General features: G+C 38.1%; 1 long non-coding RNA gene across 1 annotated transcript in view; it reads left to right on the top strand.

Annotated features, from left to right (window-relative positions):
* Positions 1-12,644: 12,644 nt before the first annotated feature.
* LOC102997585 (uncharacterized) overlaps positions 12,645-20,083 on the top strand; it is a 38,837-nt gene continuing 31,398 nt past the window's right edge. The window contains exon 1 of the long non-coding RNA XR_452133.1: positions 12,645-12,708. This is a non-coding gene — a long non-coding RNA (uncharacterized LOC102997585). The remainder of the gene's footprint in view (positions 12,709-20,083) is intronic.

Here is a 20,083-nt window from a genome sequence, read left to right as displayed (position 1 = left end):
GTGTTGACCAAGAAGAATCTGTACTTCAAGCACATTGCTCAGCTTACCAGGTGGTTACAGACTTTGTGTTTCTTTAGGTACTAGAACTGAGTACAGGGAGAAGCTCATAAAAGTTTTCTAGCAAAGGACTTTGCTCCTTGATGGGTACAATATGTTGTCCACATCCTACGGTTCAAGGAAGAGGATTTAATAACATATTCCTTAACATCTTACGGAAAAACCCGAACGAACTTTTTGGCCAACCCAATATAAAAAGACATACATATCTTAGGGAAAGTGTTCTTTGTAGCCTGAGTACATCCTTTCTCTAACACAACCTGTAATCTAACCTAAAGATAAAAAAAAGAACATGGTAAACCTACATTAGCTAAGTTAAAACCTGCGATAAGACACACTCTTATGTGTTTTATTGTTTTATTTCATTCTTTTATACCATTTAGAATGTCCCTTAATTGTACGGTTTTCTCTTTTTTTCATATAGCTTTTATATGAGCTTTTCTGAGGAATGGAAATGAAAATATTCATGCTATTTGAAGGATAGAAATAATTCCTCCAATACATTAAAAAATTCAAACACTAATATATTTTGCCAAGTTCACATAACCTAAATTTATAGTTCAAAGACTAAAAATGAATTTAATAAAAAATAGATATTATAGTTAAACTTTGGTCCAGATCAGCTGAAGATTGTTTCATAAGAAAGACCCACAATAAAGTGATCAATTAATCCTACATAAAGGAACAGATTTTAAAATTGGTCACATTTTAGGTTGAATCTTTCTCTCTAAAGAAGGGACTTGTTAACAGTATTTTTGCCTTATATTCTATCAGTTTTTACTTTTGCATATAATGAAAATACTCTGAAAATTATAAAAGCCATTTAATGAATATGGTCTTACTGTAATGTAACAATAAGCTAAAAGTTCTAAAATTGTAGTTCTATTGCAAGACAAGATAGCATGGAATTCAGATTTGCAGTAATTAGAAAAATCCACAACAATGGGCACATCTTTGAAGGAAGAAGAGCATTACTATGTTAAACAAGGTCTCCTGTCCCCTAGCACCTAACTCTTAAGTTAAAACTCACTCACTTCATCAGAAACACTTGCACTTCCCTCTCTCGGAACTCAGTGTCTCATTACATACATTTCTAATGAACACTAACCGTAAAGATCCCTGATTTTTCTTGTATCCGCCTACAGAAGTCTGTAATTCTTGATACGTTCAACATAATTAACAAGTGAATCAGCCTAGACATTAAAACCAATAGACTAAACCTTACAGAGTATAATATTATCGAATAAAGTTAGACTCAGATGATACTTTAAAATCATCTACTTCTGTTAATTTATAAGAAGTAAAGGAGATCAGGGATGCTAAATGGCCTAACAAAGGTTACACAGACACAAAGAGCTGGAAACTAAACATATGTAATACAGTACATTTTCCTCTGTTTTTCAGTGATATAACTTGTGCTTTTATAAAATGATAAATGAAATTTTGATGGCTATTTTAAAAAGAAGAGGGATAGTTAGAAAAATAAGATGGACTGATTACTTCGACATTATATGGACCTTGACTCATTTAGAATATAGTTTCTAATGTTAATAATTAGTTATAATAGTTATGTATAAATTCTAGAGACTTTCAAAGATTTCACCAACAATTCTAAGATTATACTTTGGTTCAGACTATTTTTAAACATTTAAGTGAAAGAGAAGTAAATTCAAAATGAAAACTCATTTGGTACATGAATTTATTCTCATATTTTAAACTGGGTTCTTCCTAACTGGAATACAATTTCCTTGAAGGCTGATATAATAAAATGTCTTGCCAGTGTTTAGATAATGTCATTCGAACAGAAGATGCCCCACATATGTCGTTAAGGATGAACTTAAGATGAACCCTCTGGGACTCTTGGGGCCATGCACCTGTTTAATCATGAAGTGACAGCTCCAAAGTTGGTAGCCTCAACTTCTCTGCCTCTTGTCAAAGTCTTCTTTCTGCCACTTGAATAAAGAGTAAATGAACCACAGGAATTAAAACTAACCATGGGGAATTTGCATTTGAATAAAGGTCAAAGCCTCTAGCTAAATTTATAAATTTTTGATAGTGGAAATTTGGGCATCAACAAAAATTAAGGTAGGAAAAAAAAAAAAAGAAAATCTTTTCAGTGCCTGGCAATCACCTTATACTATGAAGAACACGGTTCCAAGTTACAAAGATTTTGGAGTTATTTAATGATTTTCTTTTTTTAATTACCTATTGCTTTCATTGTACTCTACTAGTCCCCAGGAATGTTTCAGCTCCCTACAAAATGACAGCAATGGTTTGAATGATGTGCTAGAAATGTACATTAAAAATAGCAAAGTAAGTAAAGCTAGCATGTTTTTCAAAATAACTAGTCTCAGTTGTGTGATCCCCCAGGGCAATAATTTGGAGGCTTTTGAACTTGATAAGGCCAATTTGAGCCAATACCGTTGGGCAGAATATTAGGTGCTCTAAGATGGCCTGAAGACACACTCTTGTATAAGATCGAATTTTCAGGTTATAAATTAATTTTAACCATGCCTATAAGACTTCCCAGGCTAGGATACCTTGAACACTTTAATGCTTTGAGTTTTTGTTTTTTTTAAGCTTGGAAAGTTGGGAGAGGGTTAGATATGTGTGTGTGTGACTCCATCTACAGAATATCGCAGAGAAAATGCTTTTCTATTTAGCAGTGACTGGAGAGAGAGATTAAAATTGACGATTGAGGAATGCATTTTAGTGCATTAACAAATTTAAGTTCATAGGTTCCTCTTTTAGCCTGTATTCTCTAAAATGTAAAATGTCTAAGACTCCCTTCCCTTTGCTTTGAGAGACAGATAGATGAACTCAAACTATAAATAGGTTCACATGAAACTAAGTGTCGAAGAAAAGTAACTTCTATTCTGAAAAAAGAGGAGAAACCTGGAGAAATCCTGGGGGTCTAAGAAGTAACCTCCGTTTAATTTTCCAGTTACTCTTTACATTAATATGCATCCCTAATGTGAGGGCTATATGTGCACGTGTGCATGAGTGATATCGGACACTTGAACGACATCACTGAAAATAATTTCAGACAATTTAGTTTCATGAACATATCAAAGTTTTAATACAAACTTACTGTGCAATAGATTAATTCAGCATTTTCCTTCTTGGTAGGGACATTTTCTGGGACAAGAGGTTGGCAAGATAAACATTGTCAGAGTATTTACTGAAAGAAAAGAGGTTGATTAAACGTTTCTAGAGTGTTGACTGATAGCCAGGACGGATGGGATGATTCGTTTCCTTGAACACATTTTAATCCTAGTAAAGTATAGCAGATAATTTCTTAAGAATTGTACCTGCCAAGAAAGAGGTTGTCAATTACATTAAGCAAAAAGTTTTTGTCCCAGATCAAGTTTGGGACAATTTTTTTTCTAATAACCATTATTTATAGCTTTTCTGGCACAAATATTCTGGAAGTAGAGAGTTACTTTTATTACCTAGGATTTCAAAAGTAGACAAAGTATAAGGGAAAAAAATGAACAGTAATATTTCACCTTTAAAATGGTTACTAATACAGGGAGGAAGCACAAACCAAAGAAAACACCCTGACTGGATCTCCTCTTTTTTGGAGAAACTGCTTCCCTAGCTTTTTGTACAGATTCAATATTTGTCAGCTGGAGCAACCAAAACTTAGTCATCAATCTTAGTCAAAATTATTTCTACTTCTAAAGTGATTTCGTATATTACCAGCTGTGGGTGAAACAGAGGTTCCAAGGAAAAGGAGGTGTATTTGTTACATTTACCTAATGGACTATCATTGTTTTCCAATTTTTGGTTCATAAATCTAGTTTCCTTTCTTATTTAAAACCCAAGTTGCACACATTTTTCCAGGTCAGTGCATCCATGGGAAATACAACTTTTAGGTGTAAATGAGAGCAGTTTGGGGCTCTGAGTCCTTACCAGGGAAATTGACGTAACCCAAGTCTCCTCCTCCCACTCTGCAGTGTCCTCAACTTCCAATCCTGGGCGGACATCAACATTCTTCACAGAGGTTCTGGATACTTGTCACTTTGTGGCTTTAGCTCAAGAAATGTTATCAACTAATACTGTCTTTTTTCATTAAATAAAAAGCTCCTTGAAGAATCCACATCACAGCCACTTCTCTTTACGTGACCCGTGCTTTCGTTTGCTTTTCTCGACTGTCACACCTTCACCACGTGAAGGGGGTTCTGGGTTCCACGCTAAGGTGAAGACTTCCTCTTCCCCAGCTCTTTGCCGCACTCTTTCCCAGGCCAGAAAGCAGTTCTGTTTGTACCCAAAGTTTCATAATTTTGCATAACTTGCCCCCACCCAGCTGTTGGGGAAGGTAGTCCAGTAGTCTTGTTCCAGCTTCAGAGGTGGCACTAGGCCTCTCTCTGACTCGACAATGACGCTAAAGCTGGCTGCATGCCAAACTGCTGAGCTACACCCAGGCCAGCAGGGGTAGCGCCAGCACACACTGTAAACCATTAGATAAGACAGGGAGTAAGTCACGGGACTTCTTGCACCTTGAGGGTCTGGCCAGCCCCCCGGGGATCAAGAACATTCCAAGACTTACGAGGTAAGACCAAGGCATTTATGACAACAGCCAGAGCTGCAAACTTGTACATACATTGTTATCAGCCTGCGACCTGGTGCTAAAAGCTGGGCTCCTTGGAGTGGCAAACTGAAGTCTCACCTGTGGGGTGGACGCACCGCCTGGGACCTTCCCAACTTGGACTCCAGATTGCTGTTCAAGGGACTTCCCAGCGCTGCTTGAGTCTGGCTGTAGGTGCTTCCCCAATTCAGTGACATACAAAGCTCTGTCTTTACTATTCTTTCTTAGTTAGTTATACTATTCTTTTCTTGATTAGTATACTGTAATCTTTGTTAATTCAATAAACTCTCTCTAAATTCTTGTTTAACTGAGTGTAGAGTGGTTATTTTGCCAGCAAATCCTACGAACCTTGAAACCGAAAGGAAGGCGTTCAGCAAAACACCAACCACGTGCACATATATATCCCATCCCTTAATTTTCTCCTGAATCATTGGGATAAGAAAAAAACTTGCCTTTTCTCCTCCTTCCATAAAACAAGTATATCTGTGCATCGATATGGATACAAACACATCTTTTGTGTATATATAACATGCAGAAAGATTTTTACACCAGCGCCATCTGTGCCCTAGTTCAACCAGCCTAAAAATTTATTGCTCAACATACATGTCTGCAAAGTGTCATAAGTAATCATTTTTTTAACTGTCTTGGGGAAGAGCATGTAGTGAATGAATAGTATAAAAATTCCGAGGTCTTTTATGCCCTATAGCACCTCTATGTCCACGCACATCTCCTGACCCCCCAGCTATGGGAGAATCGTTGGGACTGGCAGCTAGGAACCGTCTTCTCCAAGGAGTCTCCTGGATGAATCCAAAACCAACAAAGAGCCTTTGGGAAGACTCTCCCCAAATCCCACCTTCTACAGTTGTAGGTCACTGCAAGCAAACTGAAGAGTTCACGTTGCCTGACTCTTTGAAGTATTTGACGAAAGCCACTGGATGCCAAAGAATGAACTTAGCCTCGGCAGCAGAAATACATTTAAAATGCAGTGAATACATCCTCTATGGGTTGCCAGATGGACTTCAGAAAAATGAAAGGAAAACTCGATAAAATCTTGTCCAATGAATAAAGTAAGAAAATGCATGTATCTAAGCGTCAAGATTTTATCCTCCTCCTCCTCCTCATCCTCTGTGCTATTTTAAGGAGAAATGGGTCCCGGATAAATGGGGGGTCCCTGCTTGGATAGCTGTGGAGTAGGTGTGGGTGTGCAAGTTTGCTGAATTGCTCTGTGTAATAAAGTAAGGAGCCAATTGCAGTCTGGGGAAGCAGGAGAAATAAGAAGCCTGAAAAATGGTGCAGGGTAGGGGGCTGCATGGGGTAATAGTAAAGGAAATTAGTCCTATTGACAGTCTTCTGGAGACTAGAGGATTTGGGAGTTAGACCTGTCTGTTTTGAGAAATTTGCTGTAGGGTGGCTAATGTAAACATCTTACAAAGTTACTGCAATCTTTTCAATGAAATTTGCATAGCTCCCTGAGCTTTTCATTTGAGTGGATTATTTCTGGATAATTTGAATGTGTACTGGGTTCTCTGTTAAACTAGAGCAAAATGGGAAAAGCAATGCCCGCTTAGAGATATATTTTTATGTGGGAAATGAATTGATAGAAATTTACATTGCATCTTTTGTTACAATGTGCATTTGAACAGATTTTTTGACCACATTTTTTGCTTCTAACTAAATCAAATATATATGCTAGAAGCCACTTAAGATTCACTTCTAAGTATGCTAGCTCTTGTGTTAACTTGTCCATAAATTATTCATAACATCACCATTTACCAAAATAAATTTTTTAGGATGGAACCAATTTTAACAAATTGGGAGCAGAACTTGTTTTGCTAAAGAATAATTATCAGGTAATAATATTTTACCAAAAATAACTATCAGGAAATAGTATTTTCTCAAGGGAAGAGAGACAGGGTATTATCTAGGAAAAGGGCCAATTAAATTAAAATTGTGAATGAAGACACACGTGTGCTTGAGTATAGCATTTACAATGTGATTACATAATGTGCATTTTATGGTCTAAGTATTGTCATTATTATTTTACAGTTGAGAAATTGAGTTTGAGAGTGTTCGCCCAAGGTCACATAGCTCATCAGCCTCTGCCAAGACTCTGGACAAATTGGAAAAAAGTTACTCTTTCTTGATGACTGCAGGTTGAATGTTGGCTGGGTTTCAGCCCCGTCACCCCTTCCAGACCTGGCATCTTTGCACATGACAAACATTGTTCAACTTATTCAACTTTTCTTGGCTGCCATGGGCTTTTGAGACCACCTGCTATGTTTGCTCTTCACCAAAGAGGAGGTGGAATCTATTTATAACTAATTGTTTTGGGCACAAGCACAGAAGCCAAATCATTTTCGTGCTTTGACCTCTAAACAGGAGCCAATGTTTCTTTTTTTTATATTCTTTTTTTTTTTTAACATCTTATTGGAGTATAATTGCTTTACAATGGTGTGTTAGTTTCTGCTTTATAACAAAGTGAATCAGTTATACATATACATATGTTCCATATCTCTTCCCTCTTGCATCTCCCTCCCTCCCACCCTCCCTATCCCACCCCTCTAGGTGTTCACAAAGCACTGAACTGATCTCCCCGTGCTATGCGGCTGCTTCCCACTAGCTAGCTATTTTACGTTTGGTAGTGTATATTTGTCCATGCCACTTTCTCACTTTGTCACAGCTTACCCTTCCCCCTCCCCATATTCTCAAGTCCATTCTCTAGTAGGTCTGTGTCTTTATTCCCATCTTGGCCCTAGGTTCTTCATGACCTTTTTTTTTTTCTTCTTAGATTCCATATATACGTGTTAGCATATGGTATTTGTTTTTCTCTTTCTGACTTACTTCACTCTGTATGACAGACTCTAGGTCCATCCACCTCACTACAAATAACTCAATTTCGTTTCTTTTTATGGCTGAGTAATATTCCATTGTATATATGTGCCACGTCTTCTTTATCCATTCATCTGTCGATGGACACTTAGGTTGTTTCCATGTCCTGGCTATTGTAAATAGAGCTGCAATGAACATTTTGGTACATGACTCTTTTTGAACTATGGTTTTCTCAGGGTACATGCCCAGTAATGAGATTGCTGGGTTGTATGGTAGTTCTATTTTTAGTTTTTTAAGGAACCTCCATACTGTTCTCCATAGTGGCTGTATCAATTTACATTCCCACCAACAGTGCAAGAGGGTTCCCTTTTCTCCACACCCTCTCCAGCATTTATTGTTTGTAGATTTTTTGGTGATGGCCATTCTGACCGGTGTGAGATGATATCTCATTGTAGTTTTGATTTGCATTTCTCTAATGATTAATGATGTTGAGCATTCTTTCATGTGTTTGTTGGCAATCTGTATATCTTCTTTGGAGAAATGTCTATTTAGGTCTTCTGCCCATTTTTGGATTGGGTTGTTTGTTTTTTTGATATTGCGCTGCAAGAGCTGCTTGTAAATTTTGGAGATTAATCCTTTGTCAGTTGCTTCATTTGCAAATATTTTCTCTCATTCTGAGGGTTGTCTTTTTGTCTTGTTTATGGTTTCCTTTGCTGTGCAAAAGCTTTTAAGTTTCATTAGGTCCCATTTGTTTATTTTTGTTTTTATTTCCATTTCTCTAGGAGGTGGATCAAAAAGTATCTTGCTGTGATTTATGTCATAGAGTGTTCTGCCTATGTTTTCCTCTAAGAGTTTGATAGTGTCTGGCCTTACATTTAGGTCTTTAATCCATTTTTAGTTTATTTTTGTGTATGGTGTTAGGGAGTGTTCTAATTTCATTCTTTTACATGTACCTGTCCAGTTTTCCCAGCACCACTTATTGAAGAGGCTGTCTTTTCTCCACTGTATATTCTTGCCTCCTTTATCAAAGATAAGGTGACCATATGTGCGTGGGCTTATCTCTGGGTTTTCTATCCTGTTCAATTGATCTGTATTTCTGTTTTTGTGCCAGTACCATACTGTCTTGATTACTGTAGGTTTGTAGTATAGTCTGAAGTCAGGGAGCCTGATTCCTCCAGCTCCATTTTTCTTTCTCAAGATTGCTTTGGCTATTTGGGGTCTTTTGTGTTTCCATACAAATTGTGAAAATTTTTTTTCTAGTTCTGTGAAAAATGCCATTGGTAGTTTGATAGGGATTGCATTGAATCTGTGTAGATTGCTTTGGGTAGTAGAGTCATTTTCACAATGTTGATTCTTCCAATCCAAGAACATGGTATATCTCTCCATCTATTTGTATCATCTTTAATTTCTTTTTTCAGTGTCTTATAATTTTCTGCATACAGGTCTTTTGGCTCCTTAGGTAGGTTTATTCCTAGATTTTTTATTCTTTTTGTTGCAGTGGTAAATGGGAATATTTTCTTAACTTCACTTTCAGATTTTTCATCATTAGTGTATAGGAATGCTGGAGATTTCTGTGCATTAATTTTGTATCCTGCTACTTTACCAAATTCATTGATTAGATCTAGTAGTTTTCTGGTAGCATCTTTAGGAGTCTCTACATATAGTATCATGTCATCTGCAAACAGTGACAGCTTTACTTCTTTTAAGATTTGGATTCCTTTTATTTCTTTTTCTTCTCTGATTGCTGTGGCTAAAACTTCCAAAACTACGTTGAATAACAGTGGTGAGAGTGGGCAACGTTGTCTTGTTCCTGATCTTAGTGGAAATGGTTTCAGTTTTTCACAACTGAGGATGACGTTGAGCCAATGTTTCTTAAATAACGATGATGATAACTCTGTGGAGCCAAAACTAATTTCATAGTAAGCATCCAGCGTCTCAATAAAACGTGAGAATCACTCACGATAAAACACAAATGTTTGTGAAATGGAGAATTACATCACCCGTTAGAGAAATATTTTCTGAAATAGCTTCCAGACAAATGTGATTTGCCTAACAATCAAAATCTTGCCTCCCAGTAGGAACCAAGTTATATAAGCAAGGGTTAATACTCTATTTCCTTATCATCTGAACTATCATGAAAATGGAGAGATTGAGTTACTTTGGACGATTTCTCTTTTTTGACATAAGTGGATACAGATTTAATTTCACAAAAGTGTAGTTTGTGTAAGCATTTCCCTTTCTGTAATAATCCAGCCCGAATGGGAATAAAGCATTTAACATAAGTGAATTTTCCTTATAACTGAAACTTTCCAGTATAAAACTGAAACTTAAAATCTTTCTGAAGTATGTTATACTTTAACCTATTTTGTAAGACGATATTATGAAAGTAAGGTGATGTAATAGAAAGATTATAGGTCGTGACCTCAAAAAGAACTTGTTTTTGTTTTGTTTTGTTTTTTTATTTATTCTTTATTTATTTATTTATTTATTTATGGCTGTGTTGGGTTTTCGTTTCTGTGCGAGGGCTTTCTCTAGTTGTGGCAAGTGGGGGCCACTCTTCATCGCGGTGCGCGGGCCTCTCACTATTGCGGCCTCTCTTGTTGCGGAGCACAGGCTCCAGACGCGCAGGCTCAGCAATTGTGGCTCACAGGCCTAGTCGCTCCGCGGCATGTGGGATCTTCCCAGGCCAGGGCTCGAACGCGTGTCCCCTGCGTTGGCAGGCAGATTCTCAACCACTGCGCCACCAGGGAAGCCCCTTTTGTTTTGTTTTGTTTTGTTTTTGGTGGTAGGGTGGTTGTTTTGTTTGCCTTAAATTATTTTCTTTCTCTGAGCTTCCGTTTCCCCCTCCATGAAATGGCTTCATGTGACTCACACGCTATTTTTTGTGATCTCTGCTTCTGTGTAATAAAAGTAGTAATATCACCAAACCGTGTGTATTTAATCAGCTCCATACATTCTCCAGGACTCAAATTGCCAGGGAATGGGTACCTTACTCAAGACTCTTGGATCAAGGGAAACCCCAAAGGAATTGTCTGCTTGAACAAGGGGAATGAGAAGGCATTAATTACAGGGAAAAGAAACAAAAGCACCAGCTTCAGTGCCACCTTCAGGCAAAGATTGGGACGAGTAGGAGAAGGCCGTTTGAAAGTGGTGTGGATCTTCTGGACTTGGTGGCTGAGGACTCATGCCTCCTGCATCACTCAGCTTGTGTGGATGGGTGGGGATGTGTACACACACACATACATCTATGAAATGATAGTACTTACCTTACAAGATTACTGTGAGGAATACATGCGATTATGTACAGATGTAATTTACCATCCAACTAGATGTGATGTCATCACTATTACTATTATACAATATTATCATAACAAACAGGTAGCATAGTGGCAGTAACATTATGTTTAAAGCCAGGATTTCAACTCTGCTATGTATTGGTTGTATAACCTTAAACAAGTCACTTATCTCCATTTGGCACATTCATTCGTATCAAGCCCTGATTCAACTCTTTAGATACTGCTATCAGAATCATCTTTCCAAATTAAGAAATATCACTCTCCCTCGTAGAGTTGCCTAGAATAGCACTACCCTGTCTGCAAAGCTAAGTTCAAGCTCTGTAGTTGGGCACACAAGGTCCTTTCCAGTGTGGACCTTGCATTTCATTTTTCCAATCCCTGGTTGCTGTCTGTAACTTTTTAACATTTTCTTAGCATCTGTGGCCTTCAGTCACTTCAATGAATTCCTTGCTACCCTCCCCGACATACATTTCTGCCCATTTGGGGCCAATCTCCACATTAGAAACAAAGTATTCTTTTTTTGAAAACAAATTGTTACTTCCTTATTTAAGTCTATCTACAATTGGGGCACTTCCCTGGTGGCACCGTGGCTAAGACTCCACACTCCCAATGCAGGGGGCCCAGGTTGATCCCTGGTCAGGGAACTATATCCCACATGCATGCTGCAACTAAGAGTTTGCATGCCACAACTAAGGAGCCCATGTGCCACAACTAAGGAACTGGCGAGCCACAACTAAGGAGCCTGCCTGCTGCAACTAAGGAGTCCACCTGCCACAACTAAGAGCCCATGCACCCAAATAAATAAATAAAATATTTAAATCTATCTACAATCTTTTTCATTGTTGTTAAAGAAGAATATTATTTCCATAGCATATGACGTCGTGAAAGGTCTGCCCCTATGTATGTGCTGGTCTTCATTTCTTTCTACTTGTTGACACATGTTGGCTTATTGCGTACCAGGCACCAGTTCCTCTTGACGGTGTAGAGACTACTGTGGAGAACAAGGCAGTTCAGATCTCCTGCTCTCACAGGACTTCCATTCTAGATGAGGGGCAGAGACAGAGGCATACATCATGTCAAAAGATAATGCAGAACAGAGGAAAATAAGGAGGGCCGGGAGTGTTTCCTTTTAAATTACATAATCAAAGAAGACTTGAGGGCTTCCCTGGTGGTGCAGTGGTTGAGAGTCTGCCTGCTAGTGCGGGGGACACGGGTTCGAGCCCTGGTCTGGGGGGATCCCACATGCTGCGGAGCAACTGGGCCCGTGAGCCACAACTACTGAGCCTGCGCGTCTGGAGCCTGTGCTCCGCAACAGGAGAGGCCACGATAATGAGAGGCCCGTGCACCACGATGAAGAGTGGCCCCCGCTTGCCACAACTGGAGAGGGCCCTCGCACAGAGATGAAGACCCAACACAGCCATAAATAAATAAATAAATAAATTTTAAAAAAAAAAGGAAGACTTGAGCATTTGAGGCAAGACCTGAATGAGGAGAAGCAATGAGCCGCAAGTCCATCTGGGGACAGAGCATTCAGACAGAGGAAAAACAGGTGTAAAGCTCGGGGACCTCTCACCCGAGTAAGTTCTGTTTCTATAGAACATCTTTCGCTTTCCAGGTTTTCCATGCACTTGGATTGTCTTCTGCTCCCTTAAATTTAATACCCCCTTCTCCATACTCACTTTTTATCTCTCTTTGACTTTTTCTTCAGGTCTCAACTGAAACACCACTTTCTCAGAGGATAACTTCCTTGATCCCAAAGGTCTGTTGTGTCCCATTGTTATTAACTTACAATGCACTTTGTAAATTTCCTTCATACATCTTCTCACCTTCACAGGTGCTTGCTCATTGCCCATCTGCCTTGCTGGACCGCTGGCGGGGGAAGCCTGGGTCTTTCTCATTCACCACCCCCTTCTCCACTGCCTTGGAGAGTTCCAGGTACCTATGGGAATTCAGTATTTACATCCTAAATGAATAAATAAAGTGTGAATGGCCTTGATAATAATCTCACAGTCTAACCTATGTGACCTTGGGCAGGGAGAGGAAATCATAAGTACTTCCTGAGCCTCAGGCTCCTTCTTTGAAATGTGGGGCAAGAATATGTGCCTGTTTTGTTTTGTAGATAAAAATGAAGGAGGGAAGGGAGGAGAAAAGGAAGGAGAGAGAGAGAAAGGCAGGAAGGCAGGAAGGAAACTGAGAAACGCTTTGAAAGTGTTCTGTTCCAGTTTATGAATGGAAGTCTACATTTAAGAGAAGATTAAACCCAGGCTAGATTTTCTTAGTTTTATTCTAATTGGAAGGAAAAGAATGACAGTTGCTTAACCCGACTGATTTGACTCAAGGGCAGAGAAACAAGACTTTACACTGTTTGTAGGTGAGTACAGGAAAGCATAGGAAACTAGAGTTGGCGCAAATGAAACTGGAAAATAATGCTAAAAGTTAAGAAAAAGGATGACGAAGGCAAATGTCATCAACTTCTTTATGTATCATTCATCTTATTTTGCCCAGGAGTCTCTGAAATATCAAAACACTTCCAAAAAACTGCATTTCAAAAAGTAACTAGTCTCTCCATATTGACTATTTCTTTTTTCTGAAGTGGTTAAAACATATTTTTTTAAAAATCCGATGAATTTTCATTTTTATTGTATCACACATGAATGTTCTTTTCTTTAAAGTAATAAATGTGTGCAACCTGGGAGACTCTGATCGGGAGGTTGCAAGTACAGTCCTTTATTTGGAGACCTTGGTTAGTTTCCATTTTGTATAAAAACACTGTCTTCTTTCTGTTTTGTGTTAGGTTTGACAAAATAGTGTGCTGTGCAGAAATAGAGCCATGGACGTTGTGGGTTTGCCGTGAGAACACCCTCATTGGTGGCTAGCCTTCAATTTCCTTAGCTCTAATCAGGAATGTCCAAAGCAACAGTGTGACAAGATGAGATACTTGTATTTGGAGTGTATTTTCTCATTTGTGAACTGAAAGCTGTCATGGGTTTTCTGGTGTTTTAGATTTCTTTTTATGGTCCTTGGAAAAACCCAATCCCAAGAATATTTCTGATGACGTGCATAACAGAAAGAAAAAAAAATGTTATTTGTCATTGATGTCCTACTCTTAAATTCTGTGGTATAATTCCTGCTGTTATTTGCCATTTAGCCTTCAGAAAGGAGGGCAGGTTCCTCTGTGCATTCTCGTAGCCAGTTTTTAAGCTTTCACTTCCAAATCCAATAACTTCTAAATACTGCAAATCTATTTGGATTTCAAACTTTTCATTTATTCTAATTCTGTTGAGGTTTTCTCCCTTTTGATTGAAGTTCTCTCTCTTTTTAATTCAAATTATCCCCCAAATGTTCCAACTTTTCTGCATTCATCTGTATAGGAAAGTCTTAAGTGCAAACTGTATTTCAGGGTAATTTAAGATAAGAACCAAACCAAATGGGTAAGGAAATTGTCACATTATCCTATATACTCTTTCCATCTGTTTGTATCCAAACAACACCTTCAATTACCATCTGTACATAAGTGACTTTTTATGGGTTCAGGTGCTGGAAGCATGCCTGTAACATCTTTAAGTAACTTTGAAGCAAAGATGTCATAAGTAAATTCCAATGGTGGCTGCTTGATAGGAGCTCTGTCACAATTATTTTTTACTTTTAAATTCAATTTTAAGAGTATCTTTTTCATAAAATTAACACATAAAATTAACATAAAATATATCAATTTTAAATGTAGAATTTGATAAACTTGGACAAACATATATGCCTTTGTTGTCAACTTATGAATTAAATTTTATCTCCACTAAGGTATCTCCTCTGTTCCTCTGCAGTCAGTCCAATCCTATACCAACCCCAGGTAACATCTAATCTCTCTGAGATTATAGATTGGTTTGGCCTTTCCTATAATTTCTTTTTTTTTTTTTAAAATATTTTTAGTACTTTATTGAAGTGTAGTTGATTTACAGTGTTTCAAGTGTACAGCTAAGTAATTCAGTTATACGTAGACATATCTATTCTTTTTCAGATTTTTTTCATTTCCATTTTCATTATAATTTTTTACAAGTGGAATCATACACTGAATATTATTTTGCATTTGGCTTCATTTGTTCAACAATTCAAAGTCACCCATCTCGTCTCATATATTCGTAGTTTGTTCCCTTTATTTCTAAGTAGTACAGTATTGACTTTATGGATATACCACAGCTTCTAGTTTTTGGTTATGATGAATAAAGCTTCAGGTACACATCCTTGTGTGGACAAAGTTTTATTTCTCTTGACTAAAATCTAGGAGTAAAGTTATTGGGCCGTAGGGTAAGTGTATGTGAAATTTAATAGGTAACTGTCAAACAATTTTAAAATGGTTGTGCCATTTTACACTCCCAACAACAGCGTATGCTGTTCGCAGTAACTCTACATTTCTACTAGATATTTGGTATTTTTTTATTTTAGTTATAACAAAATGTGCATAGTGGAATCTCACTATGGTTTTTATTTACATTTTCCTCAGGACTACTCATGTTGAACATCTTTTTTTGTGTGTTTATTGACCAGTTATATATCTTTATCTTGAGGTGTCTATTCAAATATTTTGCCTGTTACAGCACGTTCCAAAAAGTCCCTTGCTCATTGCTAGTGCTCTATCAAATATGTGTTATTGAATTCTAGATCTGTATGGGAATATAAAATTTGTACAAAAAGCTAAAATCAAACCAGAAATTTTCCAAGAAGTTTGACATTAAACAGAGAGGTAAATATAAAATGATACACTGAGAGAAAAGGAAAATGGCCAGAGAAATGTAAAGGCTACTGAATAGCTATGGCATAGGAAAAGTCTCCCAAAACTAAAAGTCTAATATGTTAACTGCTGGAACAATATAGAAGAAAAGCTTAGTATTACACAATCTCAATATTAAGGAAGAGAAATGTTGCCCTGATCACTCCTACTACTTTTCTTTTCTAGTGAGTCTAGCCTTTGAGTGTGTGCTGTTGATTGATGGCCTAGGGTTTAGGTTTAGAAACTGGAGGCTGAGTGAAATGACAAAAAACAAACATAAACAAAAACTTTGAGCAGGAGAATTCTGCTTTGGCTCTACTTTCTGCTTAACAAATTTAATTTGTAAGACAAATAGTTAAGTGAGAATTCCTCTTCAGAAAGCCAGTGTGGAAATATATATATTTTTTCTGTTGTAAGGGATCCCTGTTTTAAAACATGGAGCTGGGAACAGCATTTTTTTGTACTCAATTTAATAATTAGGAATCATTCTTTTCAATGTTGTATAGTATTATTGCTATAGACAGCGCAACTGACCAAATATGAATTTTATTCAAAATCGATCTTGGTTTTAATGTATTTGCTGCAAAGAGCAACTCAGTAAGTAAATGAATAAAACAAAAGGTATTGACTTCACATTTCTTTCTGTATTTCACAGTGACAGCCATAGTCATTTTATGCTTCTCACATGAATTTAACTATGTGCCTTAGTTATGTTTTCATTTTATATTTTAGATTCACATAAGAAATTTTGTCATTTTGTCTTACTACATATTTAATTTCATCATATTTCTTTTCTCCAAAGATATTTACTCATTTCTCAGCCTTTCAGTATGTAAGAATGAGCAGATATGTAAATGATACCTTGATAAAATGAATTAGGATGAAACTGCATAATTTTGAAAATGAAACAGTCAATAATAAATATAATAGAAAAACCTAGGTCTGAAATCATCTTGGGATGTATACTTGGAATGAAATTGAAGGAGAAATAATAGGCATAAATGTCCAAAATAAAAGAAACCTGCAAAGAATTAATATGTTTTTCTCACTTGAAAGAAAACAACTAAAAAGAACCCATCAAATAGATATTTGAAAGATTCTTACTCAGATCAAAGCTAACTATTTGTTATGTTTTTAACGGAATTAACTTGTCCTTTTCATCTTAAATTTTTGAGTGTCAATAAGCTGAGCAAGACCGTATTTTCTGACTAAATATATGTCTGACAATACTTCATTTTTTTTGCATTTGTGCATTGAAAGTTAGCAATGCTCTAATGATTAAAATGCCATCCAAAGTTGGGTACTCACAGTAGCTGATTTCAAGTCTTAAAACTACAGTCAATCAAGGAAGTGTAGTATTGGAGAAAGACTAGATACATAAATCAATGGGACAATAAGGTCCAGAGATAAAACGTTCACACATATATGTGATTAACTGATTTTCAGTAAAGGTGCAAAGTCAATTCAGTGAAGAATAGTCTTTCCAGCAAATGGTTCTGAGACAATTAGACATCCATATGCAAAAAAAAAAGAAAAGGAACCTCAACCCATACCTCACACTATATACAAAAATACAGTGTACTTCGTATTTCAGATAATATACTTTATCTCTAATAGTTCCATTTGGCTTTATTTATATTTTTATTTCTCTCCTAATCATTCCTAAGTTTTCCTCTATATTCTTAAAATATAGATCATATTAACACAGATTTTTACATCATCATCTATTAAATGCATCGTCTGATATTTCAGTGTCTTTTCTATTAGTTGACTTTTCTTCAGATTGCATATAGATCATCTTTCTCTGCTTTGCATGCTTGGTGCTTTGTTTTGTTTTGTTTTTTTTTTTTTTAGAAATTCACGGTCTTTTATTTATTTATTTATTTATTTATTTATGACTGTGTTGGGTCTTCGTTTCTGTGCGAGGGCTTTCTCTAGTTGCAGCAAGTGGGGACCACTCTTCATCACGGTGCGCGGGCCTCTCACCATCGCGGCCTCTCTTGTTGCGGAGCACAGGCTCCAGACGCGCAGGCTCAGTAATTGTGGCTCACGGGCCCAGTTGCTCCGTGGCATGTGGGATCTTCCCAGACCAGGGCTCGAACCCGTGTCCCCTGCGTTGGCAGGCAGATTCTCAACCACTGCGCCACCAGGGAAGCCCGGTGCTTTGTTTTTTTTTTTTTTTTATAGGAATAGAAAGAGTTTTATTTGAGCCAATTGAGGACAATAGCCTGGGAGACAAACTCTCAGATAACTGAGGACGTGCTCTGGAGAGGCGTGGTTTCCAGCACAGTTTTCTATGTTGTCAGAACAAAGAACATTAAACAAGTCAGGGATATATTCCTTCAAGGTTTCAAAAAAACAGAACAAAACAGAACAACAAAAAAAAAACAGATCAGCACGTACACAGTGGGTCAGTATGACCTTGGCACCTGGAAAGGAAGTCTTATCATGGAAGGAGTACCAGCATTGGTGTCCCAGAAAGGGAGGCATTTAATCTTTATCTTTAACATGGACAATCTTTACTTCTGGTCAATGTGCCCTTTTCTTTAATAATTAAAGCACATGTACACCGTATGCTTGATAGGCCACAAACAGGCTGTTTTAGTTGACATAAAATTCAAGTTAACTCATGGCTAAGCCAGAATGACTTTCCCAGACCTCAGTATGTGATCATTTCTTTTATCAGCCTGGGTCACGAGATGGAAGCACTCCTTCTCTCTGACCATCCCGATCAGCTCAGGAGGGCCCAGGCCCAGCCAGGCCAGTGAGCTTTGGTCTCCAGACCTCCATTCCTTTCCCTACAAACAGGCTAAATGACGCAGGTGGCAATGAATCATTACTCAGAACAGAGATCCCCTTGGTTTGATTGAGCTTTTGCCACACGTGATCCCCATTTGACAAGTTCTATAGGACCCCATGGAGATTGAAAAGGAATTTTATTTGCTGTCTTTATTTACCAGGAAAAGTGAGATTTGGTTTGGGACTCAGAACTTACTTGTCAGGCGCTCTCTGTGACACCTGTCGCCAACAGGGTGGGGGTCCTGACGTGGAGTAGAGAAGACCCCGGGGAGGGAGGGGAGGTGATGGGCCACTACAACGGTCAGAAAGGAATCCTGCCAGGAAGGTCACTCGTGCCCGATCCTCACCAGGGACATGAGAGGCTCAGCTGCTGATAAAGGCCCGTCAATCTTTGGAAGGCCACAGACACCACATTTATTCAATAGCAAATACGGATTGTTAGGCAAAGCCAACCATAAGTTAGGACAGTAGTCTCTTAATTGCGCTGTTGATATTCATCACTGTAATAAAATTGTCTAATTGAAAAAGTCCATATTGACAAACCAACAAGAATTGCATTGATGTAATAGTAGTTTTGAATTATTAACTCTGCACATTTTTATTCTGTAGAGCGTCACATTTGTCATCAGGCAGGACGTCTCTTTTTTTTTTGTTTGTTTGTTTGTTCTCAAAGCTGGTATTATTATTTTAGTCTGTATTTATTCATTCAAAATATTTGATCAAATGCAAAACTATTCTTTTTTTTTTTTTTTTTTAAATTTTATAGCTACTTTATTTATTTATTTATTTATTTTTGGCTGTGTTGGGTCTTCGGTTCGTGCGAGGGCCCTCTCCAGTTACGGCAAGTGGGGGCCACTCCTCACCGCGGTGCAGGGACCGCTCTTCATCGCGGTGCGCGGGCCTCTCACTATCGCAGCCCCTCCCGTTGCGGGGCACAGGCTCCAGACGCGCAGGCTCAGCAGCTGTGGCTCACGGGCCCAGCTGCTCCGCGGCATGCGGGATCTTCCCAGACCAGGGCTCGAACCTGTGTCCCCTGCATTAGCAGGCAGATTCTCAACCACTGCGCCACCAGGGAAGCCCCTATTTTAGTCTGTATTTATTCATTCAAAATATTTGATCAAATGCAAAACTATTCTTTTTTTTTTTTTTTAAACATCTTTATTGAAGTATAATTGCCTTACAATGGTGTGTTAGCTTCCGCTTTATAACAAAGTGAATCAGTTATACATATACAATATGTTCCCATTTCTCTTCCCTCTTGCATCTCCCTCCCTCCCACCCTCCCCATCCCACCCCTCTAAGTGGTCACAAAGCACCGAGCTGATCTCCCTGTGCTATGCGACTGCTTCCCACTAGCTATCTATTTTACATTTGGTAGTGTATATCTATGATTTTGGCCACTGCTGTTGCCGACAGTTCCGTTCTTTACTGACTGAGGTCGCATAGAAATCACCAACTGTGCATAGTTCTGCTGTCTTGTCTCAGGCTTTCTCTGCAACAGTGGGTTCCTCCTGTGCTCCGATCTAAGCCAAAGAGCAGCCCAGAAGTGTGGGAGGGTTTTCTCCTTCAGGGATAATCCTCACCCAACAGGAAACAATAGCCAGAATGATTGTCCTTTGCACAATCCTGTCTTGGAGGTATTTTTAAACTATTCCAAGATCCAGTGAGGTTGGTACAGGAGCACTTTTGTTAGACTTTCTTCTAATGGTCTCACTCGTGCTGCTCCCTACTGCTGCTTCTTTGAATTAC

The sequence above is a fragment of the Balaenoptera acutorostrata genome, chromosome 10 (genome assembly GCF_949987535.1).
Source record: "Balaenoptera acutorostrata chromosome 10, mBalAcu1.1, whole genome shotgun sequence".
Taxonomy (NCBI): domain Eukaryota; kingdom Metazoa; phylum Chordata; class Mammalia; order Artiodactyla; family Balaenopteridae; genus Balaenoptera; species Balaenoptera acutorostrata.
Note: the sequence above shows the minus strand (reverse complement) of the source record. Positions and strands in the feature narration are given on the sequence as shown.